Source organism: Aegilops tauschii, chromosome 6 (assembly GCF_002575655.3).
Source record: "Aegilops tauschii subsp. strangulata cultivar AL8/78 chromosome 6, Aet v6.0, whole genome shotgun sequence".
In the NCBI taxonomy this organism is placed as follows: domain Eukaryota; kingdom Viridiplantae; phylum Streptophyta; class Magnoliopsida; order Poales; family Poaceae; genus Aegilops; species Aegilops tauschii.
Window position 1 is genome coordinate 194,061,883 of NC_053040.3, and position 24,510 is coordinate 194,086,392.

Consider the following 24,510-nt stretch of genomic DNA (forward strand, 5'->3'; position numbering starts at 1 on the left):
GGGAAGAGCATTGACCCTGGATGCGCTCCATGTTGTCGCAGATGGGCTCCTTCCCCTTGGAAGAGCACGGCTGTAGGGTGCCCTCCCTGATGTCGCAGGCGGGCTCTTTCCCCTTAGAAGAGCCAGAGAGGGCGCCCTCCTCGTGGTCGCCGTCGATGAGGTCTGACTTGGAAGCCGTGCATCCCAAGCCAGCGTTGCAGATTGTCCTTCAGAAATGACAAAAGGGGCTCGATGGCGATGTAGAATGGCAAATGCTTGACAGCGAGCCAAAGGAGATCAGTGGCGGGGCCATGGATGAGATCGACGGCGGTTGAGCCCGAGGGGTTGGGGGTGCGCCACATAACCTGTGACATAGCCCGCCTCAGGCCATGCTGTCGATGACCTCGATGTCGTCGCCAACGTCCACAACATACGCTCATACTCTAGCCCACTGATTGAGTGTCTGCATACAGTAATGGTCGTCAGCTTCCTCGGCGACGTCGGGCGAAGAGACAGCGATACACCTCTTTTGGGCCAATCGCTCCTCAAGCTCCACGGGAAGCGTATCTAGGCTTAGGCTGCGACGCTCTGGAGTAGGGGATGGGGATGGGGATCTGTGGGAAAGGGGGTATTTGGCAGGCGTCATCTAAGAAACTCAGGGCGGCCTGGGTATGGAGATCGGTGGGTAAGCTGCACGGGCAAACCGGCAGATGTTGACAATGGAGGCCTTGTGGCGGCGGGGGGGGACCTTGCTAGGGTTTCGAGCGATCTCGTGCTCCGGCTCATCCAGGATCAAACAGATGTACACAAGTTATCCCCGCCTTGGGAAGGGCCCTTTGTGGTCAGCAAGAACTTGCACAACGGGTCATATTACCTCATTGACATTCGGGAGCATAAAGATTCACGTAAGTCGGAGGAAGAGACCCGTCGGCCGTGGAACATAGCTCAGCTTCGGCCTTACTACACTTGAGCCACCGGCTCTCGTGGTGTACATATTTCTCTCAGCCCTATATATATTATGATAAGCAATAAAGAAGGACCTCTGTCCTTTTTTCTCCTCCAAATATGCGCGTGTTATTTTTGCAAGATTACATGATGACTTAAAGGAGGATCCGGCTTATGATCGTATTCGAATTTAGTCGCAAGCAATAAAGTCACTTGGGGGCTTCCTGTTCAAACATGGGTCGTATTCGAACCAAAGAGAACATAGCTGTCGATACCCATTTGATTGGCAAAGTGCCGAGCTCATTGGGAGGTTACCTTTGGTCATATTTGAATCATCGTTTAACCCCCCTGAGAACCGACGTGGATCGTATTCGAATCAGCGTTGTTAAACAATTCTTAAAATCACTTGGGGGCTTCCTGTTCAAACATGGGTCGTATTCGAACCAAAGAGAACATAGCTATCGGTACCCTCTTGATTGGCATCGCCACACCCACTTGGGGCTATGTGATCGTATCCGAATCTTAGCTTAACCCCTTTGGGCCGGGTCTCTGGTCGTATTCGAACCGGAAGCCCCTAAATTTTTCTGCTTTATCACAAGTTTTCTTTGATTATGTCAAGGTGTGTACAGCCGGGTTTCACTTTGCCGTCTTAACTTTGGTTTACAGTATTGCTAAACGCAATGGGTGTTATAAGGCAGGTAAACCGGAGTTGCGGTACCAACTTTCTCATCCGGATTATCTAAACCGGAAGTATGCTTGCAGGCCGTTAAGTATGTTCTTACGGTTGTATTCAGGATATCATTGAAGACAAGTCCTTTTTGATTCATATTTCGGGTTATCTAAAATTTATGATTCTCAGGACGGTAAGCCGCCTCGAGACTTGTGATTTTCCCTTTTATGCAGGATAACTAAAGAGACCTCTTTTGAGGTTAAGAAAAAACAAAGGATTGATTATGACCCGGAGAAATATCAAAGAGACAACTTCAAAAGACTTTAACATTCAATACGTGCACGATGGCACGGCAGAGATAAACTGTTGTACCTACTCTATTACAAAACTCATCAAGTCTAAAAGGGTGGAGCATTGTTTGGTAAACCGCCAGCCGAGTTATGATGCTTGCTGAGTTGAAGTCTCCGGCTCGTTCCTATCCTCTCCTCCGGCTGATCCCAAGACCTGGAAAGTTGATGACTTCCAGTCGATGCCACTGAGAGCTTCGAATTGGGCTTCCTCGTCAATTAACCCGGCCGGGTCAATCTCCGGGGCGAAAGTGTGCTGACGAGCCGGCGGGATCAAGGTGAGGGCTTCATAGCGAGGGGTTGGAATCCTCTGATTCTCCGTGTTGTAACCCGGCTGGTACTTGGTTAGATCTGTGTCATTCCTGATAAGGGTGGCCACCGGGCGTACAGCCTTCACGCAAGCTGCGAAGTCCTTCTGATCAAAAGCTGAGCCGTCTTCCTTCAGGCTTGGATAGCCAAGGGCGATGTCCGCCGGGTCTAACTCCGGCAGGAATGCCTTGGCCCGGCTCAGCGCGGCGATCGCTCCGGCTCTCGCAGAGGCCCATCGCAGCTCTTGGATCCGCTGAGGCAGAATGGCGAGCCGGCGCAGGACTTCTGCCAGGTGAGTCGGCACCTCGTTGGATAGGGCCACCACAGCTAAGGCACGCTGTGACCCGGTGTAGAGCTGCTCCACCAGGGTATACACGGCCTTCAGCTTGGTGACCACGCTCTGGTTGAGGTTGGCACTTCTGGGACCTGTTTAACAGAATCAGACAAGCCGGCGACAAGGATGAGTTATGAGATATAAACATTTTAAACTTGATGAAAGCCGGTGAGGTGACTTACCGAAGATGGCGGCCACCATCTGGGAAACCTGGCGCTTTAGGCCGGAGAGCTCAGCGGTTTTCTCGGAGAGAGTCTTCTCTGCCTGTTCAGCCCGGGTTACCAATGCGGCCTTCTCTTCGGCCCAGGCTTTCCGCTCAGCATCAAATTCTGTCTTCAGCTTCTCTTGAGCGGCGATGCTGGATACAAACTTGGCGTTTGCCTTCCGGGTCTCCATTTCTTGCATCTTTAGCCGGCTCGTGAGATCAGCAAGGTCAGTCTCCAACTTCTTGCCAGCAGCCTGTATAAATTTCCGGGTTATGGCATGAACAATTACTCTACAAATTTAAAGTCCCAAGCGTTTTCCAAGCAAAGACACTTGGCACTTGGGGGCTAATGCATATTGAACGTTTTCTATCTACATATTGCCAGTTCAAATGGAGTAAGCCGGAACCTAAGTCTACAACATACTCAGTCATAAGTCGTCGACTTGGGGGCTAGCATGGTACATGTAACTAAGCAGTAAATAAGAGGACAAAAGGATGTTACCTCAGACTTCTGCTGGATCTGGGTCACCATGGCAACCTCGGCGTCCCGGCTCTTGTGCACTTGGCTGATGTAGCCAGAGACGAGCTCTCCAATGCTCAGGTTGGTGTAGTCGGAGAGGTCCAGGTTCACCCGGCGGGGCTGCAGCAACTCCCCCTTAGCGGAGCACTTGGCCAGTACGGTAGGTCTCCCCGGCTCAACGAACTCCATCCGGGTGATTACCACGTCCGGGTCATTTGTTGGTTGGGCCGAGCCGGAGGCCTCCGGGTCAGCAGAAGCTTCTACAGGCGCCGTGTCCATTGGAGTGGTGGCTTCGGGGGCGGAGGCAGCTGGCGGGTCTTGGACCGTCACCTCCGGCTCAGGCAAATCCGGCACTCCGGCCGACTTGGTTTTCTTCACCCTCTTGGTGAGCTTTGCCTGGGCACTGAAAGAGCAACAAAGGTTAGTACAAAAAATATGAGTAAAGATCAGAACAACATGAGATGATTATCGTTACCCGGGCGTGGTCTTGAAAGCCGGAAGACTCGACTGCATAGAGTCACCCGAAGAGGGGGAGGTCTCCTGATAATTGGAGTCAGAAGAATTGAGTGGCTGACGGATAACACCCGCCAACGGGTGAAAAGGGTACAAGTGGGAAATAACCTCAGTTCGGCGCTTCCTTGATGTGTCAGGTAACCCGGCGGAGAGGTCGGTGTCCTTGTTGGTCCGGGTGTGACGCCGGCTCTCATGAACCTGTTGCTTCAAAATAAATTGAGGATCTTGATAAGCTAAGGGATGTGAAAAGCTTACTTTCCGGGTTACCCTTCGGACTTTCAGCCTTGGCAAGGGCTCCGAGTCGGAGGAAAGTGACATTACCTCTTCAACCACCGGGTTACTTGCGCCGGTGTCATCCTGTCAATGAGCAAGTATTGATAAGGCGGAAAGCAACAAACAACAAATACAGCAAGGACTTAAAGGCTCAGGGGTTACCTCTGACTCGGAGCTGTCGCTTAATTGCATCAGCTCTGAAGCAGTAGGCCTGCTTCCTTTCCTGCGAGGGGCGGCTTTCTTCACCTTTCTGGCCTTCTTGGCCGCCTCATGGTCATATTTGACCCGCCAGAACTTGTCGTCAGCCTGAAAAATACAATGGTGATTTCTTTAAACGATTCAGATGAGAGTTATATACAGAAGAAGATAGGATGTTCAGATTGGCGGCTTGCCGCTGGGGCTGGGTTGGTCTTGCAGAAGGGGGCTAACCCGGTCCTTCCACAGTCTGCCAGGCTCTCGTTCAAGAGAGCCTTGGTCATCTCCTCTGCAACGTCTTCAGGAAGATCGTTGCGGCTGTGTCTCTGAGGGTCGTCTTTGCGGCCCGTATACTCACACATTAAGCCGGGGCGGCGGCTCAATGGGATCACCCGCCATGAGATCCAGACCCGGACCAGATCGATTCCATTCAGACCATTGCCCAGGAGAGCCTTGATCTTGTTGATGGTTGGGAGCAGAGGCTGGCGCTCCGCCGGAGTCAGTTTGTCTGACAGTGGGTGTGTTGACTCCAGACGTGATGGGCGAAAGCCGGGCAGCGTGATGTATCTTGGCAATAGAACCAAGTCATGTTCCAGTCCTTTGGGTGGCTCGGCGGCTCTGCGTAAGGGAAAAGGCAGTCCCTACGCCGCTGGATGGAGATGCCGCCTAACTCCAGACTTGGCCCATTGGCGCACTCATTCTGACGGTTTAAGTAAAAAAGCTCTCTGAAGAGCAGCAGACTAGGCTCTTCTCCAAGATAAACCTCGCAGAAGACTTGGAAATTGCATATGTTGGACACTGAGTTGGGTCCTATGTCTTGAGGCCGTAAATCGAAGAAATTTAGAACATCTCTAAAAAACTTTGAGCCGGGCGGTGCGAAACCCCGGCTCATGTGATCCGCAAAAATCACTACCTCCCCATCCTTTGGCTGTGGCCTTTCTTCTGACGGGTCAGGGGCACGGTAGGACATGATGTCTTTCTTGGGCAGATATCCTGACTTAACAAAATCTGCTAGGGTCTCGTTGGTGACATTGGACCTCATCCAGTTACAAGTAATGGGAGCTTTGGGAGGCATGGTGAAAGTCGGCAGTCTATGACAAAAAGGAAAAACGTCCGGGTTAATGATAAGCCGGAGGAGATCTACAGTTCAAAGCTAAGGTGGCGGCTTATGAAGGGGACTACTGGTATATACCTAAGTACAGCGGGTTATTTAAGCCGCAGGGGCATTCAGAATAAATTGATTATCTACGGCCTTATCACAGCTAAGCCGGAGGATTCTACGAAGCATGGTTCTCTTTAAGCCGGAAGGTTCTACGGCGCGTGGTTTCTTTAAGCCGGAACTGTAAACCGCCAAGATTCAATGATTGCAGTTTTTTACTAAGTGTGGTAAAACAGGTTTCACACATTGCAGTAACTTTTTTGGATCAAAATGGTCGGGCAAAAGAAAATTTTCTAGACCTAGAAACAGAAGCGAGGGAGTTCTTGGGCCCGAACAAAGTTCCTATGCAGTAAAAAGAGAGCTGTTTGCGTGTAAAATGGGTGCTAAACAGTCGCCGCACTAGTTCTATGCAGATCTAAGATCAAACAGGGGCAGTAACTATGAGAACTACCGGAACTTGCGGGCAATGGCGACGAACACGAAGAACGCGGACGAATCTTACGGCAGATCTACTCTACAGGACAAGCGGGACTTACAAGAGCTGGAGAGTCGTGGGGGTCGCCGAGTTTCTCTGGTCAGATCAGGGTGATGCAGCGGCCTGAGCTGGTGACGACGAGGAGACCCGCGGCGGCGACGGCGGCGCAGCTCGAGCAGCACGGGACAGTGAGAGGAAGAAGACGACAGAGGAAGGAGCGTGAGAAGAGCCCGTCGGGCCGGCCTATTTATAAGGCGAGCTCGTAAAGCGGGCACGAGAATCAAGGAGACCGTGGCGTGGTTATCTCCCCACGCAGCGCCTCGATTTTCGGGATGACAGTAAAGGAAAAGATCCGTTGCGGATCTGGCGGAGTAAAAAACGGACTTAATGGAAGATGACGTCACGGCGGATTATCCGGAGTCCAGAGGATGACGTCACGCCGGGTTATGGCCTTCACACGAATGGTAAGCCGGAGATTTTTTCTGTCGAAAGAGTTGAAGATTGACATGAGCCGGCTCAAATCAATCTGGGGCCTAATTATGAGGATATAGACCTTAGAGTCACCCGCCAGGAGGGGCCGGGTTACTCATATGGTCATTGCCAGAAGCCCGGCGCCAAGCTTAAAGACGGTGGGCCAAAGATGGGCTTAAGACCCGGATATGGCTTAAGGCCCGTAGTTACAATCATTATTATGGTAGAACTTGTAGTGTAAGGCAAGAATAGTTGAGAGTCCGAGCCGGACACTCTTATGAGCCGGCCGGGACTCTGAGAGCTGCAGGGCGTCAGCCTCCCTATATAAAGGGACGACCCGGCAGCAGTTTAAGGGCGACAACAATCTCATCGAGAGCCGGGCATAGCAGTTTAGCTCCCTGGTTATCGAAACCCTAATCAATACCACATCAAACTGGACGTAGGATTTTACCTTCACCGTAAGGGGCCGAACCAGTATAAACCCTCGTGTTCCTTGTCCCGCATTAACCCCTTCAAGCTTCCTAGCTGCGATGGCTCCACGACTAAGTCCTAACTCAAGGACATCTGCCGTGACAATTCCACGACAGTGTGTGTGTGTGCGCGCGCATGCCCGAGGAGGTTTTGGTGTGTGTGTGTGTGTGTGTGTGGAGGGGAGGTGTGTTTGAGGAAATGACGTGGGTACTGAAAATTTTACTACGCGGGAGTCAAACGCGGGAGTGAAATGCCGGGGCTATTGGAAATTTTGATGACAGTGCATCGCACACTGTCCGGAGATAACAACCGTGTGTTATGAAACAGAAATACCCTCGAGGCGGGCAGATATTTTTGAGGGATGCAAGCGGGATTGGGAACAAGAAACATCACACACGGTCGAAACACATTAACCGTGTGTTATCAAACAGAAAAAGCTGCAGGCGGGTAGATATTTTTGAGAGGGGAAGCTTCGTGGAGCCCAATGCACACGGTTAGTTTGAGTGAACCGTGTCTGTTGCGTCATCCGACTTGGCTAATGTTCATAAATTTGGCAAAAATTGACGCGGGAGAGGGTCAGAAGACGAACACACTTGCATGTGGGCCAAATTTATGTATGGAAAGGGTGGTTTGATTTTCAAATACCAAATGTAACTTCGATGTGGCACCTATCACGCAAAGCGCACGGTATTGCTTGCCACCACCCCCCATGTGTCGGCACGAAGGGAATCCTAAGCTATGAATGCATGCCCCCTCCCCCCAACTGAGGCTCACCTAGCAAAGTGGAAGTAGCTAGCAGCCCCCCTCCCTCGTGTCGGCACGAAGGGAATCCTAGGCTATGAATGCATCCCCCCCCCCCCGCCCCCAACCGAGGTACACCTAGCAAAGTGCGAAGTAGCTAGCAGCCCCCCTCGTGTCGGCACGAAGGGAATCCTAAGCTATGAATGCATGCCCCCCAACCGAGGTTCACCTAGCAAAGTGCGAAGTAGCAGCCCCCCCCCCCCCCCCCCCGCACACACACTCTTTCAGTCGGCGGGCCAGAGAGGCATCTCACCAAGATGGATCGTAAGACGGACCAAGAATAATCCACCTTGGTCGTACAACCTCTCTCTTGTTGTTGGTCAAAGTGATGGCCGTCCATGCGACCCCGGAGATGGGCTAGCTCTCCAATAATCATGCAAGTAGCTAGTCCCCGAAGACAACCACTGCATGCATGTGGCCCAAACATATGTATGGAGAGGTGTGTTTTTTAGTACACAATGGAACAACTTTGATGTGGCACTGTGATTTTGAACTAGAAATCCCCACACTGAGTGAGGGTTAGGTTGACGATGCATATGTATGTTACACCACACTTCAAGCCGACGACGGGGATTCATGCATGCGTGCGTGCATAGTATATGCGCTCAAACTTAATTAGGTGTAAATCTCACCATGATCTATACTACGATAACACGAACCAAATGAAGAATCCACCATGGTAACCTATCTTGTTGTCAGTCAAGGTGATCATGGATGTCCACGCGGGCCCACCAATATATAGGCTTGTCGACGATAACCACGCGAGGGAGTGTACCGTTCAAAGGCAATCACTATATGCATATGTATGGAGGTGATGCGTGCATGCATGTTTGAATACCATTTCACAACACTGATGTGGCGCGTGCGTCGAAAATCGTACACTCCCCACACAGAGCGAGATCAGTTCATGACGTGTCGTTGTACTAGCCACTTCGACTTGATGGGAGGGATTCATGCGTACAGATGCATGTGTGTGTGCTCAAACTATATCATGCATGTTATCCAAGAGCATGACCTATATATATACCATATTACAAGGAAAAACTTATCCCCTCCTAAGTCAAATTAACCTCTCCGGTTGTCAGGCAAAAAGTAGTGATGGACTAAGCGGGCCACAGATGGAAATCATCAATATCGCTGATAACCGCTTAAGTGGGTGCGAGAGGACAACCACCATCGCTTTGCATGCGGGCCAAACATATATATGTTGAATACCCAAAATGCACAACTTTGATGTGCCACATGCCTCAAAAATCATAAACCATGCACCCACATAGAGCAAGGTTCATGAAGCGTACTACATATGATGGTCCCCTTCCCCCCTCTTCGACGCAGACTATATGCTCCTACCATAATACGTACAACCCAAAAAGATTCCTTATTGATGGTGAAATTAATTAACCTCTCCCGATGTAGGTCAAAGTGATGCATGCATGCATCGACGATGGCCTCATGGGCCCACAGATGGAAGCGTCACACGTTAGTGTCCTAGCTAGGATAACCACCGCCTGCATGCATGTGGCCCAAAGAGGTGTAGTTTGATGTTTGAATAGCCAATTTCACAATTTTGATGTGGCACGTGCCTCGGAAACCGAAAAGTCCCAACAATGAGTGAGGTGTACTTGTTCACGGACGCATACGTATAGTATATATGCTAGTCCCCTCCCACCTCTTCGACGCGTACTATATACTACCATAACACTAACAAAAAAGATTCTACCTTGCTGGTCAAATTAACCTCACTGCCGGCTATTCGTCAAAGTGATGGACGACGACCTCGTGGGCCCATAGAAAGCGTCACACGCGAGTATCCAGTGTCGTGTAGGACAACCATCGACTACATGTGGCCAAAACATGTATGTATGAAAGGGTTGTGTAATTTTTCAAATAACGAATTCACGACTCTGATGTGGGACCGGCCTGCCTAACAAAACGGCCAACCCACACGGTAGCTCACAACTCATAGTGTACTACGAGCCACCTGCCACCCCCAGATGCACACACCCGCACACACACCGCGAATCCACCGCAACTATGATGCATATTAAATTAATTATCCAGCGGTGAACATATGTTACCAAAGAAGGGACATTTTAATTTCAAAAAAACAGAGATCATTAAGACGTTTTAGTACATTAATTGATTGATTTTCTACGGGTATAATGTGCAAAAATCAAATTTGAGCTACACGCACACGTGACAGTGCACCTAAATGGATTGCAAAAACACAAGTGTCTCACTGGGTGCATGCTTACTCCCCGTGCAACAAACTTCAAACATTGAGAATCTTGATTTTAAAATTCTAGTACATCCAAAACTTATTTGAGGTTCATGAAACTTATCGTGTTGTCACATGGACACCAATACAAAGTGGAATTGTACTTTTTTGTCAAATTTGAGACCAATTTTGATGTAATCTTTATCTAATTATAAACGGGAGATTATTAACAATTGGGAACCAATATCGCAAATGGATTATTTATTCGAACCGTGAGCATTAGACCAACAATGGATACGTGCCATGCCTCGGTTAAGCAATAAAATGGCAATATTAATCATCCAAATAGAAAAAACAATATATGTGGCACCACGAGACCCGTGTGTCGTGCGAGCAGGCGTGAGTTGATGGGACGCATGCGTGCAGTCCGCCGCGCAGGCAGACTGGGAGGCGTGCGTGCAGGTGTGTGAATTGACGGAGGCATGCCAGCAGTCCGGCGGGCAGGCTCACCGGGAGGCGAGCCGTCGGTTTGACCGCCACCCGCCTCTCTCCCACTACTCCCACTACTCCATATTAATGGCGTGCCCGAGCGGACGCACCCTCATCCTCGCCACACACAATCCTCTCTCTCCCCTTGCATCCTCGACGCCGCTCTCAGTCCTTAAAGCCGTCAGTGTATGAGTATGCCGCCCAAGCGCCCCGTCGGAGGGAGTGGCGACGCCGGGGCTGCTAAAGCACCAGAGCACGGTGTGGAGATGGAGACAGAGGTTGCCGTCACCGCCAGCGAGTTATCGCTGCACCCCGACATCGTCGACATCGTCGACGTCGTCGAGCTTCCACAGCCGGAGGCGGAGTTCCACACCGACTCTTGTGAAGACCCCGGCGACGACTCCGGCGACCACTCCAGTGACGACTCCGACGACGGCGAACAGCTGGTTAGTGATCTACACCCATTTATGTGTCAAATAGATCATAGGGTTTCTTTGGTTACTCCTGCCTCCCCCTTTTTGGAATAGAAATCCTATGGTTATGTTCTCCCAATCCATGAAATCTAAGTAAGTTTCGCTAGATCCGTGTAGTGTATTGATTGTTTCAATGGTACAAGCGATAAGTGATTAGTTGTTTCATCTATGCAAATGATTTTTGCTAGTAATCCGACTAGGGTTAGTGTTCGTGCTAATAATTCCTAGCCAGGACTTGACAATTGATTTTGAATGACCTACATATGTTTGTGCCATTATTTTCTTCAAGATTTGTCTGTACATAGAAGACTGTGCTTAAAAATCGAACCATAATCTCTGGATAAGTATAAATAATAGCCATAAATTCCTAATCCTACTTCACGGCATGTAAACATTGATTTGATGCCAAATTTGTTTTACTATTTGTATAGGTGCTGTCTGACGATGTGGACAGCGAGGATGAAAATGGCCAGAGGAGGTACAAGAGACAAATCCTGAGGGAGCTTTATGCGGGAAAGAATAACATGCGTATTAGGACCTGGAATGGCGGCTATCGATGCCCATTTTGCAACCACAAGCTTCATGACACTTATCTAAGTGTTCTAGCCCATGCAAGTGGACGGGTCATTGGCTCCTTCAAGCAGAAGTATTCTCGCAGGGTGGTGCACGGCGCGTACGCCGAGTACCTGGAGAAGCTTCAGGATCGTGCCAGCATGTGAGATGAGATGTGGGATCGAACTATGTACGCTTGAGTATGCTTAATGACGGTTGAACTATGTACTTATGGCTGAACTATGCTTGTGTACGTGTACGCTTATTATCTATGTTTGAGTATGTCGCATCGTGGGTTCCGGCAAACCCTTGAGGTTCGAACTCTGGGGTGCACACGAAGAACACTCTCTTCCTAGCTCGCTCACACAATGATCTCAAGGCCTAGCTCGACGAACCCAAAGAACACGAGACACGAGGGTTTATACTGGTTCGGGCCACCATTGTGGTGTAATACCCTACTCCAGTGTGGTGTGGTGGATTGCCTCGTAGGCTGAGGATGAACAGGTACAAGGTATGAACAGCCTCCTAAGGAGAGGTGTTCTTGAGCTCGGTGAGCTGGTGAGCGTGTGGGTAGTCTGACTGATCCCTCCTCCATCTATGGTGATGGCTAGTCCTATTTATAGAGGCCAGGGTCCTCTTCCCAAATATTAGGCGAGAAGGGATCCCACAACAGCTAAGTTTGAAGGGGGACAACTAGTACAAGCTATCCTTACAAAAGGTGGTCTTTGCCTGCCAAAGGCTCTGGTGGTGACGCTGCCGTGGGCTCCGCGGTGACCTCCATCCTGCCGTCCTACTGGTCTTGGTCTCGTTGCACCGATATGGAAACCTTTGCCTGATGCCTCAGGACTCCTTGCCTGCGCTTGCCTCTTTAGCACCAAAGAGGAAACTGGTACGCTATGCCCACTGGCGCCCGCCTGGCCTTGGTCATCATGGCTCACGTCACGTGAACCTCGCGAGGTGCCCCTTGCATAGATATGTCCGCTCCTCGGGAGCCAGCCTAGCGAGGCTGCCCCCCAGGAGGTCTTGGCGTCGTCCGCCTCGCTAGGGTCTTGAGTGGTTGCTGCTGAAGATGGGCCGTACTAGGCCGTTGGTGGAGCCACGCCATGGGCTGCAGGCAGGCAAGTCTGGGTACGCCCATTCCCGGGACGCCGACAGTAGCTCCTGGGCCCAAGGCGCGCTCAGAGTTGGCTTCGAGGCGAAGCAAAGGGGAAAGTGCGGAGCGCCACGGGCCCCAACCACCTGCGGCCTTGATTGACGCGTGGCGATTGACGGGACGTGGGCGTCTTCGCTTCCCCACGATGCCTCGGCAACCGTTGTTACCTGACAAAAGGCTGGCGTGCGCTGCAGAGCCTTCATTACCTTCCTTTATCTAGCTCCAGATCCCCTTTCTCCTTCTTGCCCCGAGAGACCCCAGATCCACACGAACTTCTCCCCAAGCCTGCAGCCGATGGCGTCCAGCAAAGCGAAGGCTGCGCTCTCGCCCGCCTGGTACGAGACGGCCTTGAGCGCGCCCAATGTCTCAGAGAAGAACCTTGCCGCCACGCTCCTGATGACGGCGGACGGCAGCAACGAGGGGGCAAAGACCACGCTCCAGGCTGGCTCCGCCGAGCCGGAGTCCTCAGGCGGTACCTTCTATCCCTTCTTCAGGAATAGCGTCGTTGCAGGGCTGGTCCCCCCTTTTTCTGACATCTTCTATGCCGCCCTCAGGCACTACAAGCTGTATTCCCATCATCTTCATCCCAACTCTATCCTCCTCCTGTCGATCTTCGCCTTTTATTGCGAGGCATTTGTGGGGTGATGCCGTCTGTGGCATTGCTTCGCCACTTCTTCTACCTCCGGCTCAAGGAGGGCCATTGCTCGGGGTGCGCCAACTTCGTCGGGGTCAACGGGACCAATACGATCTCAAAGGCTGGGAAAAAGGCCGAGGGCTTTAGGAGCAAGTGGGTTGGCGGCGGCGCCGGCGGCGGCCGCGAGCTAGGGTTCGAAAGGGGGAGGGGGCGGGTGGGGGACTTTGGAGGGGTGGTGGGGGTGGTGTTTGAGGATACACCGCGGCTACTGAAAATTTTAGTAATGGTGGGTGGAGATGGTGGTAGACGAGGGAGGGCGACGGTTCAGTTGGCTCGGCTATTGCAATTTTACTATAAGGTCGGTGCTGGAGGAGTGTGGGCGACGGTTGAAGTACGGCGGCTACTAAAATTTGGGTAAAGGAATTGATGCAGGGCGGGAGTGCCCAAGATCACGCACGGTCCAATAACAATATGCGTGTATGATAATAAGGAAAAGTGGCGCGGATCTGCCGATTTTTGCAACGCTCAAGGCGGGTAGTTTGTTTTTTATATTTCTAGCTAGCTGGTCTATCGCACACGGTTCATCCTAATTTCCAAATAAACTTACCCGCCTTTAGCTTGCACAGGTGGTGGTTTGCAGCGCACTTGCATCGCACACAGTTAAGCCAGTACCTCCACCCTTTGCTCACGTTTGCGCGGTCGTGGTGATTTCAGTGCACTTGCAACGCACACGGTTGAGCCAGTATGCTCGCGCTTGCGCGGTCGTGGTGATTTCAGCGCACTTGCATCGCACACGGTTGAGCCAGTACCTCCACCTTAATTTGCTCGCGCTTGCACGGTCATGGTGATTCACATCGCACTTGTATCGCACACGGTTAAGATATTATACCCCGTGTCCGTTGAGGGTCATCAGAGTCTTTGCAGCAAAAAATAACGTTAGAGAGGGTCAAAAGACAGCCACAGCAGCATGTGGCCCAAATATATATCAGTGAAAAGGGTGGTCTGTGATGTTCAAAATTCCAATGCACAACTTTGACCCCGCGGGCCCACGGTTGGGCGCGTCATTGAAGATCGATGAGAGGGGCCAGAATTCAAGAACCACCTGGAAGTGGCCAAATATATTTACGAATATTGGGGATGTTTAAAACTTTAAATACACAATGCATAACTTTGGTGGCACCTGCCTCGTAAACCCGAAAGTACCCTAACAACCATCTAGCTAGGATATATATAATGACATAATGTCGTACCTAGCTAGGATGCTTGGCCCACCACCTCCCACTTCATGTCAGCGGGGCGGATGCACTTAATGATCGATACTTTGGTCATACATGCATATCGCCATGACCTACCATAAGACGAATCAATGAATCTTTCGTTTGGTCAAATGACAGTTGTTGTTGTCGATAAACTGCTTGGGCCAATAGATTGAACTATCATAAAAATCACACGAGAGGGACCACAAAACCAGCACCTCTTGCATGCGGCCCAAAATGATGTACGTTGGGAAGGGGTGATGTGTGTTTTCAATATAGAATAATGTATAATTTAGATGTGGTGCCTACCTCTCAATACAGACAACAACCATGAAGGCAAGGTAGTTAAGGACGAGATACGTATGCAGGGTTTGATGTAGGTCGAACCCAGCAATCCGAGCATCTGGGAGGGAATCCTGACAACGCATGAGCTCGAGCTTTGGTTGACCGACATTTGATGGTGACCGGCCCTAACACGAACTAGGAGGAATCCATTCATGGCCAACACATACCCCTCATTATCGGTCAAAGGATGATATATATACACTCGGGGAGCCCACACATATCTGTGTCATCACAAAAAAACGCACAAGGGAGACGTGGTCGATCAGAAGACCCCATATACACTGCATGCGACCCGAAAATATGTATGGGTACGATGGTGTATGATGTGTTTAAATCCCATATGCACAACTTAGATGGGCCACGCCAACTACATTACAAACCGAACACCGTACCCGACTCCAAGCCTGGTTCAATACCTATGATGTCAGTTTCCCAACTTCGAGGCGGCGCGGGGGGGGGGGGTCGTCCCACGCATGCGCTCAAACTTTATTTTGTCTAGCATGTGACACATCTATATATATCTATACATCTATACACCTATATAGTGTGCCAATAACTTTGAAAGTTGCTCGCTGGATGAAGCCAATCCAACGGTACAGAGATGGCAAATCCGAGCACTACTTGCTGTTGGATATCATCTGCATTCCACCAGATTCTGCCACATGTACAATCTAGAAGACTCCATGGTTGAACTTAAGCATAATGCACAAACCTCAAAACACAAGCATTTATCCTTTGTTCTCTAGAATATTCCATATCTTAATTTCCCAAACCTTTTTTCTAAATGAATTGTCACTTTTTGTTTTTACCTTTACAATGCACAATTCCATGAATCTTAAAATAGTTTTTTTATAAAACTAATTTATTTTGGATGAGATGAACTATAAGAATTAAACGAGCATCTACATCATGCATGTCTGGGAGAAGAGGCGGGAAACCGATGAGAGGAGTGGCGAGAAACGGTAGCCTGTTTTGAATGAAAACCTAGTAGAGAAGGAAGCGTGAGCTACACGACGCATGCGCACAGTGCTTACCCATGTACTTTATGTGCTGTCCAAAGGGCTCAGGGTTGCCGTTCGATCTGGGAGCATCCAACAGTGCACACGTACGATCCATGGGTTTTGGGTTCTGGCCAGTCAGAACGCAGGACTCAGATCGCGCGCGCAGCGGGGGGGGGATATCATACGGAAACCAACATTCGGTGGAAACCGGTGAAAACCACGAGAAAAAGATGTTTTGAAGTTTAAAAAAATCAAAAAAATGCGGGATGTTAAGAGGATGATGTTTTATTGCCACTCAAAATTTCAAGTTGAAACACATTACGAGATGTGAACTATGAAAAAGAAAATCAATGTTGAATAGTGCCGAATAGTAATGTCACTATTCAGGGCGGAATTTGTCTTTTTCATAGCTCACATCTCGTAATGTTTTTCAACTTGAAATTTTGCGTCGCAATAAAACATCACCTTCTTAACATCCCACATTTTTTTCAGATTGTTATGAAACTTTAAAATATGGTTTCCACGAAGTTTTCATTGAATATCAGCTTTCGTGAGTGAACCTTGTGCTATTTGAAAACATTTCGTGAGAAGAATCTCGGTTTTTAAATCCCCGTAAATCCAAAACTAAGCTGAAAATCGTGAAACCTGCCATGGTGTCACGACATCGCACTTATATGTCGAGGAATTTTTTTCGTCCATTGTGGCGCAAGTTTTATTACAAGCCTCTTACAAACCGGAGCTTCTCCCAAATAAGCCTCGTGGTTCCGATAGGGAAACGTGTCCTCTTGTGGGTGAAACGTAATCACTGCCTCTTTTCGCCTTGTATTTTCTTCTATGGGCAACATGGAACAACAGGATATTTGTGCTAAAATTTAAACTTATTCAGGGTTCGTTTGGCCTTTTATACACTAATTGAGTTTCCTAGGCATTTAATGTCCATAATTCAAATCTGAACTACAAATACATGCTCCAGTTCATCAAAATGGCTAGAAAAATTATACATGTGTCCTTGGGTGCATGTTTAGGTCCCATGCGAGGAATGGGAACGAATTACAACCGTACCGATGTCATTGCTCGGCCTCAAACATTTTGAATCTCGGTTTTTAAGTCCCCATAAATCCCAAACTAACCAGAAAGTCATCAAAGGTGGCATGGTGTCACGTCATGGCACATATATGTCATGGTAAAACATTGTCCAATTTGGGCCAAGCTTTATTACAAACCTCTTACAAAAACTAGAGCTTCTGTCAAAGAAGCCTCGTGGTTCTGATAGGGAAACGTGTTCCCCTTGTGGGCGAAATGTAATCACTGCCTCTTTTCGCCTTGTATTTTCTTCCACGGGCAACATGGACCGACAAGATATCTGTGCTGAAATTTAAACTTATTCAGGGTTCGTTTGGCCTTTTTATACACTAATTGAGTTTCCTAGGCATTTAATGTCCATAATTCAAATCTGAACTACAAATACATGCTCCAGTTCACCAAAATGGCTAGAAAAATTATACATGTGTCCTTGGGTGCATGTTTAGGTCCCATGCGAGGAATGGGAACGAATTACAACCGTACCGATGTCATGGCTCGGCCTCAAACATTTTGAATCTCGGTTTTTAAGTCCCCATAAATCCTAAACTCACCAGAAAGTCATCAAAGGTGGCATGGTGTCACGTCATGGCACATATATGTCGTGGTAAAAACGTTGCCAATTTGGGCCAAGCTTTGTTACAAACCTCTTACAAACCGGAGCCTCTCGCAAGAACCCTCGTGGTTTCTTCTACACGCGACACGGAACAACTGGTGATTCGCGCTGAACTTTGAAATTATTCAGGGTTCGTTTGACCTTTTTTACTCATTAATTGAGTTTTCCAAGCATTTAATGTCCATCATTCAAATCCGAACTACAAATACATGCTCTAGTGCACCAAAATGGCTAGAAAAAATGTTCATGTTTCCTTGGGGTGCATGTTTAGGTCCCATGGAACGAATGGGAACGAATTCAACTGCCTCGCCGTCTTGGCTTGGCCAGAAACATTGCGAATCTCGGTTTTTAAATGTCTATAAATCCAAAACTCACCGGGAAATCATGAAACTTGGCATGGTGTCACTACATGGTACATATAATTGTCCAATTTGGGCGAAGCTATATTACAAGCCTTTTATAAACCAGAGCCTGTCGCAACCCTCGTGGTTCTAGTAGGGAAACATGCCCCTCTTATGGGCGAAACGATAATCGCTACCTCTTCTCGCCTTGAACTTTGTTTTCTACAGGCAACATAGAATAACAGGAGTGTCGTGCTGAAATTGGAAACTGTTTAGGGTTCATTTGGCCATTGTATATATACTCCCTCCTTTCCGGTTTATAGGGCTCAATTCAAAAATCTCACCAACCAAGGTAGATGGTGAGTGGTGGAATACTTTTTGTAATTTGCAAAAGCACCCAACTAATGCTCTTGTTTCTTCAAAAATTTATGTTTACCAATGTATTAATTGCAATGCATGCATGTATAAAGTACATGCATTGGTCAATTTTCTCTTAATACTTGCATGCAATTATTTAATGCACCTTGGAATCTGAAATTGCGATGGGGAACAACCAAATTGAGCCTTATGAAATGGAAAGACTAAGATTTTGAGATAAGCCCTATAAACCGGAAAGGAGGGAGTATTACTAATGACTAAGTTTTCTATGCATTTAATGTAGTCCAGAATTCAAATATGAACTACAACCACATGCTCCAGTGAAGCAAAATGGGTGGGAAATTGTACATGTGTCATTGGGTGCATGTTTAGGTCTCGTTTAAGGAATGAGAATGAATTACAAACTTGTGTCGTCCTGAAACAATGAGAATCTTGGTTTTTAAATCCCAGTAAATCAAAAAGTCACCCAAAAAACATGAAACTTGTCATGGTTTCATGACATGGCACATATATGACGTGGTAAAAAAATCGTCCAGTTTGAGAAGAGGCGCACACATTAGTAGCCAACAAAGTCCTTTTTGAAACAAAAAGCTGACACGTCAATATCAGAAATGGTTATATTATATTTACCATGTTGAAATTTAACCATACTTAGTCGCGTGCGTGCAGCTGTTTGATTAGATGGAACGAGCACGAGAAGTCCGCCGTGCAGGCTCGACGGGACGCGTGCGAGCAGTCTGCCGTGCAGGCTCGACGGGATGCGTGCGAGCAGTCCGCCGTGCAGGCTCGACGGGACGCGTGCATCCTGTCCACCTCGCAGGATCGACGGGACACATGCGAGCAGCAAGGCCGCCCATGCTCACCGGGAGGCGAGCTCTTTGACCTCCATGCACCAGCCGCCGCCCGCCTCGCTCACACCTTCTCCATTAATGGGTAAATTAAAGCACCTGGACGGAGGGTGTTTGCTTGTGATCCCATGGCAGCATTTGCTTTGTTCGTGTTTTCAACTCGTATTATGCCCTAATTTAAATTGCCACATAGGGCAACGGATAATACGACCACAAATAAAATGGCAACGGATAATACGAGGATAAATTTACAATGGCGCAGAGAATAATTTTCTTACATATTACGGATAATTTAAAATGCCACATGCGGCAAAGCCTGGAAGACACGGGGGCAAGAGAAGAAGGAAATTGAAGACAACGATCTAGGTCGCTACTGTCTCTACTCGTCGATGGATCACCGGGCGGCGAAATCCTCCAACTCCTTCTTAAATTCCTCACGACTTTGCTTGAAACAACCACAGATTCCTCCACCTCCTGCTAGCGCTCAATCCGGAGCTTCCTCAAGCCACCCATCAGTTCCTCGACGATCGCTTTCAGCGTCATCTCCAAGGCACTGCTCCGCTCATGCAGCATCTTCCAGCCGGCGGCCTCCTCCTCCTTCTCGGTGACCAATTTGAGGAGCTTCGCATTGTCATCCATGAGTTGCTCGACGAGGCCGGTCGCCTTGTCAACCGAGGCATCGCTGATCTTGAGCAGCTTCATCAAGCTGTCGACCAGCTCCTGCTGCGTAGTGACGCCAGTGAGAATGTCGTCGTTGCCGGTGAAGGACTTCCGGAACACCGGCTCGTCGTGATGTCTGACGCCGCGAATGCGCTTGTGAGAGCCCTCGCGTGCAAGGGAGAGCTCGTTCGAGGGCTCCGCGGCGCACCGGGACATCTCTGCTGCGGCTGCGGCTTCGCGGCGGGACCTCTCTAGTGCTTCCCCGGCCTTGGTCTTTGCTGCATGGTTATATGTCCACCCTAAACTCCTCCTACCGGTCATGGCGGAATGACTTTTTGACAGAAAAAACCAGTTTTGTGGGTGATGAGGAGAGGAACTGTGAAGTAATTTTCGAGTGGGTAGTTTTTATAGCTCGGTGCTAAGTGTGAACACTTATTTGTTTGATAGGTGTGAACAGATTTGAAATTACTTATTGTGTTGTAATCAGCAATGTGACGAGAAACAAGGTCAACAGAAGGTTGACCACGTGGTTGCTCGCCATAGTGGCGGCCGTGGCGCACTCCGCTCTGGCATCCCTACGTGTGCTCTGCTCGCTGTTGAGGCAAAGTTACAATGGCAACGGTTAATAATTCTTAATAATTGTCTTACATATTCAGGATAATTCAAAATGCCAAATGCGGCAAGGCCCAGAACACTCACAACCTACATATTCATACAATTATAATAAAATATAAGCTAAAAGGCTGAGCTGGCGGCCTTCCGACGATGGTCTTCTCGGACTCCATGATTAGCATAGAACCCTTGCAGCCGTTAACTCTGAGTGTCCCGACCCGCCTCCGCCTACGGAGCTACTGGCACTGGGAGGCTTTTGGGGCTGCTGGGCCTCCTCCAGAAGAGCTTGACAGTGTGCAATTGCGCGCATGACAACTCTGTGGAACCGCTCCATTTCCATGTCTCTCGCCTGGTAGCAAACTCCGTCGATCACCTGCATCCTCAAGATATCACGTTGGTGATGTTCTACTTCGTCGGGGACGTCAACTCCTCTAAGGATGCGCTCGAGCCTGGCCACCACGTTATCGGGATCGAGGTTGACACAGCCGCCGCGGGCAATGATGAAGCCGCAGGCTGCCTTTGTCTTGACTGAATCGCAGAGGTCCTCTGTCTATTCCTTGCGGGGCATGAGGCTCTCGATGAGCACTGGAGACGGCGGTTCTTTGGGTGGGTCGTCGATCATGCCACCGAGCAGCTCCATATCTTTTGCACAGTGGATGGCAAACTGCTCATCACACCTCCTTTGCAATATGTCCATTGTGCTCCCAACGACTGTGACACCGATATCGCTGCCAATGGGCCATGGTGCCTGCACCGGCCGATGAAGCCCTTGCTCCCTGACATGCTCCGGCTCGTTCTCCTCGCCGAAGATGTAAAGCAGGTAGGCGTCGACGTCGAAGCTTTGGTCGTTCCCTGGCATGCTTGGAATAACTAATGGTAGATGGGTGAGGACTAGATCTTCGCAGAGTGTCACGGCGGTGTGTTGCCGCCTGGGTTATATGCAGCAAGCCGTTAGCTGGTGGCGGGAAACCGGTGAGGGAATAGGCGTGGATTTTACAATTTACCCATGTGGAGCGCGGGAAGACTAAGTGGAGCACACACACAACCCGAATACCGTATCCGGTGCCATGTGTTATTTATCACACAAGTGTTAACATAAGGAAATGCATGTGTAACTTACTAATCATCGCACACGAGTACTCGCAGACGCATCGTGTGGGATACTCCTAGCCACCGCAAGCAACTAGTTTGCATTTTCCAAAGTTTTTTGTACACACAGAACCGCACACGAACTAACTATATTAACCGTCTGTGTTGTAAATTCTTGTCGCAAACAGTTCATCTGAGTCAGCTGTTTGCCACGTATCACACACATCATATCTAAGTTGAACCGTTTTTGTTGCGTTCGCTAATCGAAAACAGTTCGTCCAAGTGAACTGTATGCCCTATATCAGACACACCTTGATCTGGCTAACCGTTTATGTTGCACTCCCTAATAGCAAACGGTTCATCGTAGCGAACTGTATGCCATATATCGCACACACATTGATATGGCTGCCCGTTTCTGTTGTTTTGCCTCATCGCAAAGAGTTCGAACGGGTGAACCATGTGCCCTACATCGCACAAGCAACTAAAATCTGAACCGTGTTTGATGCGTCCTCCATCGCAAACGTTTTGCACCTTTGTTGACGGGTTTTTTACATCCCCGTTTGTGATTAATGCATCGCACACAGTTTCCTGAAAGGGTCTCTGATCGTAGTGTCGCGTTAGCAGCATCCTGTAGTAGTGTGAGCCAGCATGGGACTCACGAGGCCCTACCTCAAGGCGGGTTGTGCCTGGTCCTGGTTCTTGATAGCTGTGATGGCCCTGTGAGATGGTTAGGTAACCTACGCCGGACGAATCTCTTGAGGCAATCACATGAGAAGGCAAAACACCAACGACCCCAGGAGGTGACATGAACGGGGCCGGCCCGGCAGACAGAGCTCAGTCGTTGGGTTTACCGACACTGCAGGGACGGGCCCGAGCACAGACGGCGTGCCTAGTCTTCTCATGTGAAAGATCCTAAAGAAAGACGACAGGCGCGCGGCTCCCATGGTGGCGAGGCACCGGGTCGCGTGCCCTGGCTGGTCCGTCTGCGATTAGCTCATGCGAGAACAAGGCACCAAGGACCATTGAGGTGACGTACATGGGAGCTGGCCCGCGAGCCAGAGCTTAGCCTCTTGGGTTTGGCGACGCTACAGGGACGAACCCGAGCACAAACGTCGTGCCAGTCCTTAATCATGAGGCGGTCGTGGGCGGGCTTGCAAGGGTGTACGACGCTCATGGTGCCGAAGTACCGGATATGCAGGTGATAATCATAAAGTAAATCATGCCAGAGGGCAAGCTAGTTCAAATAGGTGCAAGAACGGTACATGCCACAGGGACGGACCCGTGCGGCCTGGGGATGATGCAGCCCGAGGGGCGCCCCCAACGGAGTAAGCTAAAGATGCAAAAGGATACACGTCGCAGGGACAGGCCCGTGCGACTTGGGGATAATGCTGCCCGAGGGGCGCCCCCAACTGAATGAACTAGAAAGAGTTACCTGGTATTGTTGCTGGAGAGGCGCTAACGTAGCTGAAGATGCGAGCTGGAGAAGTCGCCCCTCACGAGCCGCCAATGTCCTAAGCCATAGGAGGCTCCGTGGGCCCGGGTGGCTCCTAAAGAACTGTCGCCATCTCTGCCAGGACAGCGTGATGCCAAGCCTCCTGTGCCGCCAGAATGCTCCGCAAGTGGCGCTGAAAGGTGACAGCCGCGTTCGGCAAGCCGAATGGCAGGCGAACATAGCTGTGAGGTGGACCCTCGCACTGATCAACGCGCGAAGGCCAGAAACGCTCCTGAGATGCGGCCCTGTTGAGCCCTGGAATGTCGACGCAGATGCGCAGCTCGTCGTCCTCACCAGGACGTGGACCCGCGCCAGGTGGTGGGCGGCGGTCGCCGCGCATGGTCCTTGCTTCTTGAAGCTCCTCTGACGCCTTGGTGATGAACTCCTGTGCACTAGGCGCTCCGCGCCTCATGCCCTCTTGTGGGAAGCGTGCGGCAAAGCACGCCTCCACGTGGTGCTCGAGCGCCTCCCTCGTGACGTTGGCTAGGTCTGAGGCCCTCCAGAAGAGAGCCCCTGAGCCCAGCCTAAGGAGGGCGCCGGGAGCGCCTTCCTATGCGAGGGAGGGAGGCACCCCATCTGCGGGCGTAGGTCCTGAGGTGGTGCCACTGGAAATGCCGCTCTCCTGAGGCCCTTGGTGGAGCAGCTTCTTCTTCTTCTTGGGGATGGCCTTAGGAGGGTACAGGGTGCCTTCATTGTCGGGGTCTTCGGCTGCTGCAGCTTGATAAGCGCGCTCGAGGGAGCACACCGCGTCCCTTTCCTCGCTGGCGACCGAGATGATGTCGCCGCTCCCGGGAATCTTGAGGACGTTGTAGCCATGATGGGTCACTGCCATAAACTTGGCCAGGGCTGGGTACCCGAGGATGGCATTGTACGGCACGCGGATGTGGGCGATGTCGAAGTCAATGAGTTCGGTGCGGTAGTTGTCGCGCTGGCCGAAGGTGACAGGAAGGCGGACCTGCCCGATCGGGGTGGTGGGGCCGTCAGTCACTCCTGAGAATGGCCTGGTAGGTAGTAGCTGATCATATGGCACTTGGAGGCGGTCGAACATCTCGACGGACAGGACAGTGAGTCCTGCGCCGCCGTGGATGAGGGTCTTGGTGACTTGGACATTGCTAATGATGGGTGAGCAGAGCATCCGGAGGGCGCCAGCCGTCGCCGCACACTTGAGTTGGTCAGAGGAGATGAAGGTGATGGCGCACTTGGACCACCTGAGCGGGCGCGTGGGCTCGATCCTGGGAAGGGCCGCGTTCACCTCGCGAGCAAACTGCTTGAAGATACACTGAGAGGTTGGGGCCTGAGCGCCACCCAAGATGCAAGCAATGGCGCGAGGCTCCTAGAAGCCCCCAGCCCCCTCGTCATGATGATGGTCATCGTTCCTTCTTGGTGGTGGTGGCAGTGTTGCCCTGAGGATGGTCCTCACGAGGCTGCTCCCTCCAGGCACCCTCACGAGGCTGATCCTGCCAGCGGTCCTCATGAGGCCGGTCGCGCCACTCCTGACAGGGGCCGCGGTCGTCCCAGCGTCCTCAATTTCGTCCTCCTCCTCGGCCGTAGCCCTGGTCATTGCGCTCGGGGCATCGACTGAAGCGCCGGTCGCGGATGGCCCTGA